Genomic DNA, 16,459 nt, shown 5'->3' with positions numbered 1-16,459 from the left:
CCTGACAAAAAAAAATAAAGAAAAAGTTGGTGTTTGGGGGATTTGTTTGTTTTTATGAAACAACAAAACCAGACCAGCTCTTATCCCTAAGACAATTCCCATCAACACCCTCATTCCATAATTTGATCAACAGGTTAAAAAAGAGGGTGCTGAAGGTTTACCTTACCTGGAGGGAAAGCTAAGTAAGTTGCTTGGATAGAAACCCCTCAAGAATGGCTAAGCATATAGAAAATATATCCTCCTCTGGAAACGGAACCATGGGCTAGACAGACCCCCACCCTGATTCATGGAAGTTGCTCTCCTCTCCTTACATGCCATCACCAAGGCAGCCATTCCCAAAGAAAGGCTGCAGGTTACTTGTTAGGGTTAGGGTTAACTGCACTCATTGCCTGGCAGCCTGATGGAACAGCATCATGGGAGGGATGCCAGACTTGGAAACATCTCAGCTCTGCAGCTGCCATTTACATGTGACAATAAGAGTGAAAAGACAAACACATAAATAACATCTGTAACGATTATATAGGCTCCCAAAAGGCTTGTACTGTGCTACAAGCCCTCATGGTTTCACATCACTACCTGGGTGAGTTCAAGGCTAGCATGGCTACACCTCCCTTTTGCTACTATGCACACAAATGTGTTATCTGTGACTAACTCCACTGAGTATCACAGGACAACTCCTGGACATGCAAGTTATCTATTCCTTTGCATGAAAGTCCGAAGAATCCTGGCCTAAAACTTTTTCTCCCACCATATAAGCTGTGAACACCAAAGACTTAGCATAAGGAATAGCTATATTGTATCACCACCACAAATGATTACAGGAATCTTTAAGCACTGTTTCTGATTTTTCCCAGAAGTGACTTTTACATTGAAACATAGATTGAAAAGTCAGTCAAAACATGAAAAAGAATTCAAAGAAAAATCTACAATGGGACATCACAGTAACGCACAGATTAACGTATCTCTGCTTATGTTGTATTGAGATAGAATTTCCCAATACATTTACAGAAGGACCACTATGAAAGTAAGTTTGACAGAATGGTTAATTAGCTACCTCCCCCCCAAAAAAGCAACAAAACCAACCCAAAACACCCAAACTTCTTCAGCACGTCATTATGTTCTTCATTAACAAAGCTGCATATATTTTACATGAAGCATTTAGTTGACAACCTGAGGAAACTACCATTAATAAGATGACCCGTGGGTATTAATAAAATACATTCTAGTTGAACACAAATAAATTTTAAAGCAGCTTTCCATTTGTATAGCACTTTACATCACAGTGCTCAAAATACTTTTCAGGCCTTCACAGCATTTACTAAGAAATCAGCATGATGGTTAAAGATAACATGTCTAGAAAACTGTCTCCAATCATAGAAAGGCCAATTTCTGAGTACCAGTTCTGAAATCGTTTGGATCTGTGTTTTTTTATGAATTCCAACTACTTCCAGAAGTAAACTGATAAAAATTACAAATAACGAGAATTTCTGAGAAACAAATCTTAGGTACCTTAATTTGTATCCACAAGGACTTTGGCATAATTCTGATGGTCTTCCACAGCCGCTGTTAAAAGGCTTGCTAACATGTTATCAATGGCACACTTTCAATGCTTATCCTGTCCCTCAGACAACACTGCCTGCAAGATCACACAGCAATATGCAACTCTTCAACTGAAGTTGAAACAGCATACCCAAACCTTAATGCCCGATCTAACAACACTCCTTTCAGCCTCTAACTGCTCGTAGCCTTACACACAAACTCTACCGAGCGCTCTTCTCTCCATTTCTAAGCACACTGCCTGAACTGCAGTTGCTCATTTTTAACCTAGCACACAAGCACAGCAAAGCAAGAGTTGCACTAAACCTGCCGGACTCATAGCAAACCTGCCTGATTTTCATCTGCTGCATAATCACTTAAGAAAGAGGAATCACAGATTCAACGAGCTTTCAATTTCTTCGGTGATTTCAGAGACTACTGGGGGCGTTTCTGATGAGTATCTCATTTCTGCGACTTCTACGATCTGCCTCGCTCCACTTCTCCTTCCCTCCCCATCCCCCTTCTAATTCTTCAGTGAAATCAAAAGAGGAATGTGACAGTTAAATGCAGAATGCATTCTCTTTTTAGCATTTGCAATGCAGAACTAGGTTTTGTTCGGTACAGAAATCTTGCACAATAGCCTGTGTATACGTATTCGTTCCAACAATGCTGTCCTATGCAATCACTCTGTAATTACACACAGTCATAAAGCTGCTGCTGTTGCTGCTTGGAACTGCAGTCTCGCCCTCTAAACAACCTAATATCAGTGTCCGCATTAGGACATTTCTCTCTTCCCCTCCCTTAACTGCTTACTGCTTGCTCCAGTGTAGACGGCCTTTACACCGCACTCAAAACACAGCCAGGACGAAATCAATTATTGAAAAATAAGCAGTTTCAAAGAAGATGCCAAGAAAATCTCTGTGGAGCAAAGCGAGTACTGGTCTAAGTCTGCAGGCTGCAACCACACAAGACTTCAAGAACCAAAAATAAATCCTGCTCACGCCTGTTAAACGAAAAACAAACCCCTTAAGTATTATATAAGGCTCGCACATACGTGCGTGGGTGCCTCGTCAGCTTTTACTGCTGCAGTGCACAGAAACTGTACAGAATCGGCCCTTTGCAGTTGCAGCCAAAGAAGCTGCACATTGGAGAGCACGGATTTTCGGACATTACCCAAGAAATTCCTCCCTAACCCCTCTGCACTGCGTAAACCCCGGCAGAGCCTGGCTGAAGCGCGCCGTGCTCCCGTGGCACATGCGGCGCTGCCCCGGCTCCAGCACGCAGCAAGCAAAAACACCACCACCACCACCCCCCCCCAAAAAAAAACATCACCAAAAGCACCCAACCCCAAACCACCCCCCAAACACCGTCCGCAGACGGCTCACCAGCACACAGACGCGTCCTCCAGGAGCTGCTGCAGCCAGGCAGCACCGAAGGAACCCCTCCGGAGCCCTCGCAAGGGCTCGCGGTCAGCGAGCTCCCGCGGCTCAGCAGCCGAGGCTGCCCCCCCACAGCAGCCTGGTCGGGAGCGCCGCTGCCCAGCCGGGATGGAGCCAGGCAGCCCCAACACCTCCAAGGGCGCATTTCCCCCTCATCCTGCACCCATGCACAAAGCACAGCAGCACACACCCCCCCCCCAAAAAAAAAAAAAAAAAAATAAAAAGCCCAGCAGAGACACCCCCTGTCCAAAATGGCAGGAAAACGGAAGCAAGACGTGAGGGAAAAAATAATAAACCGCGAAAAACAGGAGCAGGCCGAAAACGCGGTGGCTCACCTGCAAAGCGAGGGGCGGCTGCAGCGGGGCGGCAATTGGCAAAGGTGGGGAAGGAGGAGCAGGGGGGAGAAAGGCATCCAAACTTTGTTTCTTTCTCTCCGGGACTCATGGAAAGCGTCACTTCCTAGTGCGGTGAGTGGGGAGGCTCCCAGGCCCGGGCTTCTCAACTCCTCCTCCCGCCGCCTTCCCACCCCACAGCCGCAGCCCCGTAGACCCTCAGCGTCTCTTCCTGGCACCAGCCTGTCCCCCCCGCCCCTTCTCACAGCTCTTGGCTTGACCTTCCGCGCTCGGCTTCGGCCGCTGCACGCAGGGAAGGAGGGGAAATCCCCGCCGAGGCATGGGCGGGCAGAGTTTGCAGCACTGATTTGGAAGCCAAAGCCCTGCAAAACGCTGCCGCGTCCAGCACCTGGCTAAACTCACCGGTTTGGTGCCAGCTCCTGCAGCGAGACCGGGCTTCGTGGCCTTTTTCTCTAAAGAAAAACAAACAAACGGAAAGCTTTTTGTTTTTAAGGAACCACTGGAACCAAAGGAAAACATGGTGGGTTTTGGTTTGTTGGGTTTTTTTTGCTTCCCCCCTTTGGTCCCTTTTCTCACAGTTGTTTTCTGAAGAAAAAAAGAAGTGGAAAAACAGGGAAGAAAGCAGGTCAGGTCATCTGTACACTGTTGGCTGTTTTACCAAACGCCTGAAATTTCCTTGCACAAGAACACTGAAATTTCCTTGCACAAGAACTCCTAACTGCTGAGGTGTCTAAAAATGTTCAGCTCCTCTGCTGGAATATGGCTTCCTCTGGCGCCTTGGTCTGAGAATAAAAAACAGTGTGCTGGCAAACGCAGGCACGCTACTGCTCTTCAGGCAGGAAATAAAGAAGCTGCTTCGTCATTGCTCCCCCTGTAGACTGCTCCGGTACCCGAGTTTGTCCACAGTCAACAAAACTTCCAGAATATAGAAACATTAAGACAGCATTCACAGGTTAGACTTTCCTTCAGTAAAACACGCCAAGCAACACGGAAATGCCCAACAGCTTTACCCCAACACGCACGTTGCACTTGTTTATGTTCATCCAGGCTGAGATCATTCCGTGCACACAGCAGCACTGCTGTGTTTTTTTCCCCCTCAGATCAGCAGGGCAGTTCCCCTTCTAGCATGTATTGCTTTATGAAGTGAAATCTGGAAGTAATTTTTGCACTCTTACCCTTGTTCGTATTTCTTTCACAATAGGTCTTGGCTTCCATGCTGAAATTTTTACCAGGGAAGCTCAAGATGTGTGGAAACAGGAGCCCAGAGAAGTGACTTACTCGTGACTACAGACAGTATCTCATGCATAACCAGGTTTCTCTGATGAGTCCCAGGTCAGTCGTCTAATTACCACACCCAATCTTTTCCTGTCACCCTGCAGAGAATAACAGTGAGACACATGGAGGTGAAGAACAAAATAGTAGCCACAGGTACTACTGGTAAAGTTGTTTTTTTTTTCTTTCACAACCAAAGGTATCCCTTGGTGCAACACTGTCTCAATGAAACAGTCAAGAAAAACTCTTCCATTTTACCATTAATACATTTGCTCTTCAAAACTCCTGAATAGACAGGAGCAATAGGTCAATAACTATTTAAATCGGTGCAGAAAGAATATTGACAGCTGTTCACAAATAGCTAATATGTAAAGCAACCTTAAATAAGTGAATATATAATGCATAAAACTGAAGTCAAAGGCATGCAACAGATAATAAAGACTGAAAAGACAGATCACATAAGCTGGAGTTATTTCCTTCTGTTATGTTAGGCAATCAGTACCTCCCATGAAGGATATTATCAGATATTAGTAAGATTGAAATTGCTTATGTCAACTTTCATTGGGGGAGGGAAGAAAACAAACCCAAACAAACAAACACACACACACACAAATACAAAACCCCCACTCTTCGGTGACTGTAAAACATGTTGTAAAAACAAAGTGTAGCTTTTCCTTCCAGCCAGAACAAATGCATGTTGTACTTCACCTGTTTGGAGTCTGGGAAGCAAAATGATGAGTAGTGACTCTCATTTCACAATCCATAATCACGTCAAAGCAGCAGACAATGGCAGAAACGTCATCATCTGGCTACAGAAGCTAACATTGCGCAGCCAGGGGAGTGTGCTGTCTACCCTTGTCTAAGAGACATTTTAATGGTGTTGGGTTTTGATAGTTGCCTCCTAAATAATGTATAAGGTAGATAGGAATCCTTCTTCACTGAGTCAAAGTCAACATTATAATCAGAAGGCCAAAGCTGAAGCACACTGTAAAGATGCAAAATCTACAGAAAAGGATGGTACTTCTTCCTAAACATACCAAATGTGGTAAGCACAAAACCAGGCAACCCTGTAGGTACAACCAGCCAGTTCATAGCTCTGAAACAGATGAAGCACACTTCAAAGACACCATGCCATGAGAAGTGTTTAGAGAGCTGTATGGTACTGTTTATCTTACTGAGCAATAAACAGTTTCATGAAGTGTTTTGTAAAGATTTTGCCATTATGAACTCTTTAACAGTTTCTCTGTTCCTCATGTAATGCAGTCCTTGGATCTCCTCCAGAACCAGACATCATAATTTTCTTTCTTGTAGTAGCAGCTTTTACTATGCTTGCTTTTTTAAAAAAAAAAAAAAAAAAATTATTTTTCCTTTCTCCTTTTCTCAGGATCTGATGAGATTGCATGCACGCTGCAGTCCATCACTTTTACAGTAACAAAGTTTAAAACACACATATCCCTTGGTAGGTCATTATTTTATTACTACATGGAAGGAAGAAAGATTTCCTTGCTATCACCATATAAAATCTTAGGTTTCTTTGGCTTGTACAGACACATCTTGTGGTGTAACAGCATCGACTCATATCATTAAACTGGATTGCTCTGAGTCAGAATTTGGATTAAAGACTATGCTTTGCATACTTAAGTTTGCAAACTGGGACATACACTCAGCAGGTGGCACTCTTTTCACCAAGTCGCAGGAAAGCCAATGCTCCAGCCCCTTTCCAGTCGTCCAGACTTGTACCAGGTGCTCCAGCATTATGGGAGACAATATGGAGCTATTAATTCTCCCTGAAATTAAGTATAAAAGGAAGGTCTTAATGGCTAGGAAGGAAATAATCACACCCTTGTAATAAAAGTTTCAGATTCCAATAAGCCTAAAATTTCCACCTCCAAATCACACTGAAATTTCCTCTGAAATTTCCATTGGATGTGATATTTTTCCTCAAAAAATAGATGCCAGCATAAACCAGTGATGAATCGCTGCAGTGTTTATCCCACAGATGTATTCAGTCCTTGAGGGCAGGGCTGCCTCTAGACAAGCTAGAGAATGGACTGACAGGAACCACATCAGGTTCAACACAGAATAATGCAAAGCCCTGCACTAACCTTTTGCCATTGCACAGGCTGGGACTGACAGGCCATGCAGCACCACTGAATAAGAGCTGGGGGTCCTGGTTGTCGGTGGGGTAAACATCAGCCAGCACTGAAGGCTAAAATCATCCTGAGCAGTATAAAGAAAAGCACAGCTATATCAAGGGAAATGACTATTCTTTACTCATCATTTGTTAGTGTGCACCTGGAATACCATGTCCACTTTCAGGCATCCCAGCACAAGAAAGATGTTGATAAACTTGATCCAGTAGAAAGCCAAGATGGTCAGCGGCTGGAACAGACACCCTCTGCAAGGACAAGCTGAGGCTTGTCTAATGTGGAATAATAGCCTTTCAGTACCTACAAGGCTAGATCTTTACCTACAAGAGAAGGCAAGGCCAGGGTCTTTATTCAGGTTCACAGTGGGAGAGAGTTCCAGCTTGCCACTGAGAATAGTGAAGTAGTGCAGCAGGGTGCCACAAGAAGCTGTGGAATTTCCTTCCTTCCAAGTTTCCAATACCTGTCTGAGAGAGCCTGGACTACTTGACAAAGAAAGCCCTGAGCAATGTGGTCTGAATTCAGTGTTGACTCTACTTTGAGCACAAGATTGAACAGGTGACCTCTCAAAATCCCCTCCAACCTGAGTTATTCTATAATTCAAGAAGCAAATCCCCTTATCTCACGTAAGAAGAGGCCTAATTAAATGATAGTAAAGTAGTTTGAAAAAAATTATGGTGAATATAAGTGGTTGCATGTGTTTCAGGTTGTGTGGGCTTTAGTTTTGAGATTGTGAATTTAGAAGCCCATCAGCATAAATACAAAGAAACCCATTCCCTGATAGCCAGCATTTTTCAGCTGCATTATTACAGGAGAAAATTCTATTAAAATACTTTTTTTTTTTCCCTTTTTATACAAGATTAGTTACTCCTTACTACAGAGGAATTTTAATTTCTCCAATATCAGTGTCTGTCTCCCATCTTTGTCACAATTAAAATAGAACATTCAAGATGTTGCATCTGAAATATTATTCTAGGATACTACTTCTCTTGATGCAGTCAGAATGTTTGGAAAGAAGGGGTTTGTTTTTTCAAAAACAATTTGCAGAAAGGAAAATGAAAGCATTCATTTTTCTCTTCATATACAAGTTTAAAATTAAAACACTGAGTTTGCTTTACTAACTTGAGCAAGATTCAGCTTCTTTGATCAATTTAGGGAAAAGATATGTTTATTTATAGACTCTGTGTGTAAATACGTGTATACATGCACAATCAAAGTGTCATGAACTGGCTCCCTGAGAACCAGGTTGAGACCTTGTTACATGAGGGAAAGGGAGGGGCCTGTGGTTTACAGAAAAAACCACATGTAAAAAAATACTCACATTGCTTAAACACTACTGAAAGAAGCTCAGACACCACGGTGAGAAAGACAGTGAAGAATCTATGATGTTCTGAGTTACATGGCATGCTGAAAACCAGGACTCTGAAACTCTCTTCCTATGTTTGCTAGGTTGTGTAACATTAAGCACACTTTGCAGTCCTGTCTGCATTCACTATCACTTTTGCCAGAATCCCACATTCTTTGTTTGACAAACAATAGTCTGTGGTAACATTATTCCTGGTTTGCAACTGAGGAAAAAGACGTTTGGAGAAAATAAGTGCTAAATTCAAGGTCACACAGAGGTTCAAGAGCTGAGCTATTGAATGCTCAAGTCCACGTGTAAATTCATCTGTCACACTATACTTTTCCTATATTTTAGGAGATCAGTCTACAGACTGTACTAAACTACATGACCCCTCATCTAAGTGTCACTAGTCTACACGTACAATTAGAGGACACCAAATGTTTCACGCTGCTCAAGTGGTGAACAGTGGCACAAGTCCTTTTGAAAATTAGGTTCAAATTACCTTAAGCAGGATGATTTTAGAAAGAAACTAAGCACCACTTAAAATAAGACAATTTTCAAAAAGCTGGCTGCAAACTGCCTCTGCTTATTTCTTAAATATTATTCTTAATTTCTTAAATTAATATTCTTAAATATTAATAATTCTTAAATTATTAAATATTTAGAGATGAGATTTTCTTACCTACTGTGTGAGGGGAACTGTTAGAAAAGGAACGAATGAATATATGCAGTATTTTTAGAACTCTGAAAATGTAAAGCACTGTAAATTCATTAACTCTATGGATTATTATTAATAATAATAATAAACATACCTTGAAAATGTGCATAGACTAATAGCTCTCAACAAGATCAAGAATATTTCAGATCAGCAAAAACACTCCTGAAAAACATGGTGGATAAGAATTATCAAGAACTGGTGGGCATATGCATATTTTAAACACTAATATGTATTTTTAACGCTATAATCACTAAATTGTTTGATGGCCATTATTATAACCAATTTCAACAAACCTTCCTGGAGTTTTCCTCTTATTACACTTTACAAGAGTGCAACATCTTTAAAAGGAACACACTCTACTACTATGGGTGTCTATATAGGTCATTTCTAAACCCCTGAAGTTTTGGAAGTTTGCAGACCTGCCTTAAGGAGCACTTACATCAATTCCCGCACCACACTGGTTTCACAATGACTGCTTTATAAGAGTAGTTCTACAGTTTTTGTGAAATTCATATGTAAAACTGTCTAGAAATAAAATGGCTTGAATTTTTTTCAGGTAATAGATACTCTGGTCAAGATTTAAGTGAATGACTCACAGGAAGCACCAAGGGTTGGTGTCTGGAGTCAAGGAGATTCCCAAGGTTGGCAGGGCAAGGCCTTCACCAGCTAAGGCTGGTCCCACTGCCCCCATGAGGAAGTAGGGCAGGCCAGGGGGGCAGCCCAAAACGCAAGACATCAGCACCCTCATGGGGATGAGGCAGGGCTAAATTAAGCTGGGAAATCAAGTTCACAGACCACAGGCATGGCTACAATGCAGCTGCAACATAGCGCAGGCAGGGCCACACGCAAGAGCCTCAGCTTACAACAGCTCTGAAGCAAATATGGGAGAAGCCCCTGCTGAGGCTTGTTTTTGCAGGTAACTTCCACTAAGGCTTCTTCTGTCTCCTTTTCCCCAAGACAACCAGCTGTGCTTTCTTTAAGTTGGCTTTGAGCCCAGGCAGAGAAACCCAGTAGGGGCACTCAGAGTCCCAACAACAACAAACAAGAAAAAGAAACATTGAGAGTATTTACTGCAGTGATATTCACAGCTTGATTGAATTTAGTGTAATAACAGAAAGAAAGTCTGGAACTGGAAACAATGAGCTGGAATATTTTTCTGTCTTTATATAATAATAATGCTACTTGCTAGGAATTACTTTTATGGACAATGACAATCCAGGCTGTTCCTTTAATAGTCTGAGTGGACCAATTTCTTATTGAAGCATGAAGAATTTGGTGAATTGGATCATTCGTCTACTTAATACCGTGGGGTGCTTTGGTTCAACTTCTATTTAATTTTCACATACCTTACGCAGGTACACCAATACAAAGGCAACACTCTTTCTTCTTTGTATTTGTATAATACAGTCCACATTCAGCTCTAAGATCGTTTATCTGGACTAAGGGATTCTCACTTATGCAGGAAGCCACAGGTTGTGTATCATAACACATAGTTCCTATGCTATATAGCCACTAACATCAACTGGCAGATCAGAAGGTTTAATATTTCTTTACATCCCACTGTTTGTCCCAGCTACTGACTAGGACAACTGGAATAAACCAGCAGTCTTGATGTTTCATGCTAAGAATCTCTTTGCACACATGCCTTCCCAGCAGCACTGAGTAGAGAAAACAGGAAACTGAGTTACAGAAATCCTCAGTATTTCTATTCTTTCATATGTCATCTAAATTGTAATGCTTTTTCAAATTACACAACTACTAATGCATTGGGAAATTATAGTTTCAATGGGTTATTGTGGAAAACCAAAGGCTTTCAGTTCCTTACTGCATTAAAAAAAAAAGCCATTTATGCTTCAAACATCATTAAAAATAGTATCCCCGTATTCCTTGCTGAAAAAAATCTATTCAATCCATTGCATACAAAAAGAATTCCCCAAATAATGAAGTCAGGCAGAAATTATAACTTTCTAATAGGCTTACATAAATACAAGTGTTCATGCCCACAAAAATAAGATTACTTCCCTATTGACATCAAGAAACTACTCAGAACTAATGGTGCATGATATATAAATATCTGCAGGACTTGAAGCCTTCAAATATTTATATTATGTGTATTCTTAATGTACAATTTGTATATATTTATGCATAGATGTACACATATAGAACAGCATCCTTAAAGTCATCTCTTATAGAGAACATCAATTAGGAACTCCTGAGCTTCAGTCGCCGATCTTTTACAAGTAGCCATTTCAAAGCCCATTTCAAATCATTTGACTCTGACAATCATTCAAAGAGATTTCAGCCCAAACAGGCTTGAGTGACAATGACTCAGTTCCATTGCAACTAAATTGAAACATATGCACAATAAATCTAGGGGCAGCAGGAAAATCAGAGAGCAAACACTTGCTAACATCAGGCTCTGTAGGTAGCATATGGTACTCTATGTCTCATGGGGACTCATTCCTATTCCATCTCATAAATAAATTATAGACAGGGAGAGGAATATAAATCAATCACAGTGGGAGACACCAACATGTATAAATAAGACACACATGACAGGCGTGCACCAAACACATAAGATAACCTGGAACCAGATAATTATGTACCTTATTGACCTTATCTTTTCCTCTATTCCTTAATCCTTCGTTCCTCACGCTCCATGCTTGCCTGTGCTTGCCAGTTTGCATGGGTGCAAAGCAGGCTACAGAGTTTTTTCTGTCATCACCATCACACTGCAGGGTTATTGGTGAATTGCTGTGCAGTTTTTATTCTCAGATTCACAAGCAAGTTACATCTCATGCCTGGACTCCAAAAGTATTTTGGCAGTCCCCCAGGCTGCCTTCCAGCAGCCAATTTGTGTCCTATCCCAACCACCTGGTCTGTTTATCTCTGATCTCTGAACATTCCTTAATTCTGTTATAAACTACACAGAACGTTTGATAATGCATAAAATTAACTCCATTCCTCTTCATGTATTTATTGGTACAAATCTCATTCTGGAATTTCCCCTTTTTTCCTCCCCTCCTTTTTGGTTTTTTTTTTTAGTAGAAACTTGGCTATCTCTTGTCAATGGGAACCTTAAAAAGGCTCATGTTCAAAGTACAATGCACAACTACAGCTATTTTACAATATCTACATAGGCCATAAAATGCAATTTCAAAGCACTAACCCTAGTTAGGATGTGACATGCCACGGCAGGAACGCTTCCCAAATATGGATGTGATTTTATTATTCGATTGTCCACTGAGCACTGGAATTACCAGAAATACACTAAGAATGCTCCACAGAAACACATACCTTCCTGGCTGCCACAAGATTGCTAGCCTGAAGAAAATGGGAAGCAGCAATTCTGACAGGCAACAAGGATGTATTTTATCAATGCAGCTCAGGCATTTTGCATGTACGCTTAAATTCCTTCACTTCCTACAAACTAAACAGGATCATTCTCCCCTTGCAAATGCATGCTTCTCCTGTATCTCCCTCCCTACTCCCGCAGAGTCTTCTCTAGCTCCTTGAAGACACAGTGGACCGAGAAAGCAAAGAAAATAAGGTGGAGGAGGCTAATGTACCATAGAAAAGATACAGGCATACACATGATTTACAAAGACAACAACTGAAAAGGTATTCAAATACCAACCAAGAACACTTGCTCTAATGTTATATATGTGCTGATTTACCACGGCCTCTGTTTATAGGTATTTGCAAGTTTGTTTCCTTCCTCTTTTTCACACGTATGAGAAAGGCAATACAAAACCAATAGCTACCTTGGCCTTGGCAAGATCTCCCCACAAGAAATGCTCTGAATATGCTTACGTTGTTTTCATGGTGCCACTCTTAACAAGAAACAGCAGAAATCCACCATGCTGCAGGCAGAGAGTAACATATCCACTGTCCACTATTAATCATTGTGGAATCATGATATTGGGCTTTACAGATCAAAGTGTATCAGAGAAAAGATGGAGAAAATTCGCCACTTCTAGGGTTTCGCAATAATGGGAAGTGGTTCACGAAGTATGAAAATATGGTAAAAGTTATCAAGTTATAAGGTATCTTTCTTTGTGTCTGCACTACTAAGAACACAAATGTTACTGCTGTTCAATATCAGGTGGCTACAGCAGTTGGTTTTGTTTTCCTTTTTGTGAAAGGATTCATGGAAGCTCTTGAAAGCAGCAGATTGGCTGAGGAGCGGAAGACATTATCGGAGAGTCAAAGAAACACAGAGGACAAGAAAGAGGACTTGCTAACAACAAACACTGTCACAATTCACTATGAAAGATGTCTTTGTAATTGCAGGGTGGAGCTTTGCTGTGAAGGAGGCACACAGAGAAATCAACAGGAACATACAAGATTAGACAATGGAGTTCAACATGAGCATATATTTGGAAAGCATTATTCGTGAAAATTGCCAGTCTCTCCTACTGCATGTACTTCAGTTCTACAGTTGTCAGTTGTGATTCAACTATTACCAGCAGATCCTTAGCCACAATTCTTCCAGCCTGTTCCAGAGAACAGCATCCTGTGTTCATATCTGACATCCAACCAGAATTCTGTCATGCCACTTCAGCTTCCAAATAGTGGTGGGAATTGTGAGAACAGACTAATGGTAGAAATTATGTAACAAGTTCACTTGGACCACTCTCAAATTAGTCATGGTCTATTAATAAAGTTTATAGTTAAAATATACATGCTTGCCAGAAGTATGATATAGCCTATTTATTCCTGTCATTTAATGTTCACCATTCTATTTTAAATTAATGCAATTTGCAGTGTTTGAAAAGCCAGTACCCACTAAGACACCTAGAGGACTACCCTGTTAGCTCTATTTTGCATGGCACACCTCACAACTGCACAAAGAATAAGGAAAGAAAAGCACCCAAACAAGATCTCATTTCCTCAGCAGAGGTACAAATGATCTCCCCCAAATCCCTTTAGAGACTGTCATTTAGATGATCTCATGTACTGCTCAGAAATAGCAGAAGACCTCTACTCTGCTTACAAGCTATGCTGTGTAGAACACAGTATGCAATTACAATCTGAAGCAAGTTTGGCCTAGTTGCCTCAGACCTTCCAGCTACCAGTTGTTGATCAGCCTCTAAAAGACAACACTCACTGTTATCCTGCAGTTGCTTAGCAGAGTCAAAACAGTTGTCATATAAGTTCCACATATCCAATAAAATACTTTATCACCCATAATAATAAGGGCAAGCACAGCCCCCCAGAATACAGCAACTGAAACTCTTAATTCCTTCCAGGCCAGTTGTGCTTACCAATCTTTCCTCTTTTCCTTAGAGGAAACAGGTGAAGGTCTTTGCAAATTCTCATTTCCAGGCCAGTGGAATACAACAGCTGATTTGCTGATATCAAAGTTGTTAGCAATTGCCTGATAACAACCAAGGGCTGTAAATCTCCAGAAAGGAATATCCACATGCTGAATGGCTGAGCATTCTACTAATATCCAATATTCTACTAATATCTGAAACAAGCACTACGCAGAGCCACAAAAATCTGCCGTTGGGTATCCTGAGACTTTGCAAGTCTCTGTAGTCCTCTTCTACAAAAAAGTACTTGCTTTTCAGAAATAGCATTGCATAAACACGACACTAGTGCAAGAAAAGTTCCTTCTGAAACAGCTTCCTCCTCATTCGTTTTTCTTTTTGTTCACACCTGGTTTTATTCACATTTTATCAGCTTCCACTTTTCATCTACACCCCAAATGTGGTTTTTCTCAAACACACAGGTTGAAACCCACCAGATAGAACTTTTCAAATCTATTTGACCAACAATTAGCATACCACGGAGTCTTACAAGGAAGTTATACTTTGTATAACTCCACACAGCTCCAAGTACACCCCCCATGAAACAATTTCTTTCTGATTCTAGAAGGCCTGTTTTAATTTGTGCTTCTGTTTACTATTTGCATTAGCTCTTCCAGCGTTAGGATGCATAAATAAGAAAACAGAGCAGTTTTACAATGATTCTGAATTCCAACTATGAAAGAACAGAAATATGGTGCAATATTCTATTAATATTAGGATTTCCCCAGGCAGTGCAGTGTTCCCCACTGCAGCCTTCTGCTCTTGTGCAGCTATTGGTAATATTTTCAGCAGATGATGCTCATATGTTTTCTTACCTTAGTTCTAACAGAAACACTTGTCCTGACCATTTGCTGCTGCAATTTTAAAACAAAAATACATAATTTATATATGTGTGACAGTGCAAAGTTTATTTTGTGTTATAAGTCATCTGATCCTTTTCAACCACATTTCTTCCTCTCCCCATTTTTCAGATGGTCGAATATCCTAGATGTTCACCTAATGCAGCTTAATACATAACTTCAGTTCTTTCTAAATTAAAAATATATTTTCGTTTTCATGTTCCCAATTTACATTCGCATAAACTGAATGACAAGAAAAAGTAAGGGATCACTCACATTTTCATTCCCAGTCTTGCAGTATTTTTTAGACAAAGTGGAGAAAACAGCAGCAAGAAGAAATACTCTCAAGAGTGTTGGTATCCTTCATTTAAAAACCCTTTAATCTTTCTTTTTTTGAATTAGAATTATGTATTACAAAGCATGTAAACAACTACAGGCTATGACAACAAAATTAAAATTGAAACTTTCCAGTGGTGTCTACAACAGATGGGTGGAACTGCTCTATATTAAATCAGAAAAATTCAATACATTTTTGTTCTGCTACACATATGCATGACAATACTGAAGTATGAAACACAAATCAAACTTATATTAGTACTTCACCGGCTGCAGATTTCTGAGGAGTATTAAAAGAACCCTTTTTTTATACAGCTGGAAGTTATCATTAAATGGAAATGGCCCACAGAGCAATAAAGAAACAAATTTCCTACACAGGTATGCATGCTTATCTAGCAGTGTGGTTCTAAACCAGAACTTCCTAATTTCCCCAACTGTTTTGCAGGAAGAAATGAAAGACGTGACCCTGATAATGATGCTGCATAGTGACAAAATAGTTTTCACCCACAGTATGTTCAGCTCATTTATAAACATTAAATGAGTTTATAAGCTCTGCCAAAATGTTACTTCACCATATTTAATAACATAAAAGTTTCTAGAACTTCACCTTACCTTTTTTGATTGGATTTCAAAACTGTCACTAACAAACTAAAGAGAACAGGAAAATCAGTCTCTGCAGCAAAGCACTTCAGTATTTGATTTCTTCTTTTAGGGATGAAAAAAAGGTATAGACAGAAAGCAAAATTATGAGTAAAACTGCAATGATCAAACAGTAGCAATAACTATCAGATTGTATATATGATTGTATATCATGTCACAAATAGCAACATATTGTGCTCACTTTTCATGGATTTAAAAGGTTTTACAGAATACGAAATGGCTAAAGATCAGGCCCAACAATATTTATGTAAAACCCTTTTAAATCTGTGTTTTCCTTACAAAAGTTCGATAACAAGGTGTGTTATTGACATACTGTAGTTTATTTTATGAAAGTTCTTTACCTCAAAATAAATGTGATTCTTCAAGATGTGCCCTACAGAGAGTCTTCTGTGCAAACATATATTAAAACCAAGTATTTTTGACTAGCAAAGTCTGTGAGCAAATCCAGACCCTATCAATGCCCTTTGGCCAGTCAGAAAGCAGATTAAAATCCTGAAAG

At 40.4% G+C, this 16,459-nt stretch overlaps 1 protein-coding gene across 2 annotated transcripts in view; it reads right to left on the bottom strand.

Moving 5' to 3' along the window:
- MIDEAS (mitotic deacetylase associated SANT domain protein) overlaps positions 1 to 3,833 on the bottom strand; it is a 55,195-nt gene extending 51,362 nt beyond the window's left edge. Inside the window, exon 1 of one of the 2 annotated variants that reach the window (XM_061343535.1) lies at positions 3,311 to 3,833. The gene's annotated coding sequence lies outside the window, so the exon portion shown is untranslated. Of the gene's footprint in view, positions 1 to 2,921; positions 3,137 to 3,310 lie in introns of those variants that run through there. The other variant, XM_061343534.1, reaches the window with a different exon arrangement.
- Positions 3,834 to 16,459: the final 12,626 nt, after the last annotated feature.

This window comes from Neopsephotus bourkii, unplaced genomic scaffold (genome assembly GCF_033783945.1).
Source record: "Neopsephotus bourkii isolate Nb327-2 ecotype Australia unplaced genomic scaffold, CSIRO-AGI_Nbou_v1 NB_1825, whole genome shotgun sequence".
Classification (NCBI taxonomy): domain Eukaryota; kingdom Metazoa; phylum Chordata; class Aves; order Psittaciformes; family Psittacidae; genus Neopsephotus; species Neopsephotus bourkii.
This window is presented reverse-complemented; position numbering and strand designations above follow the sequence as displayed.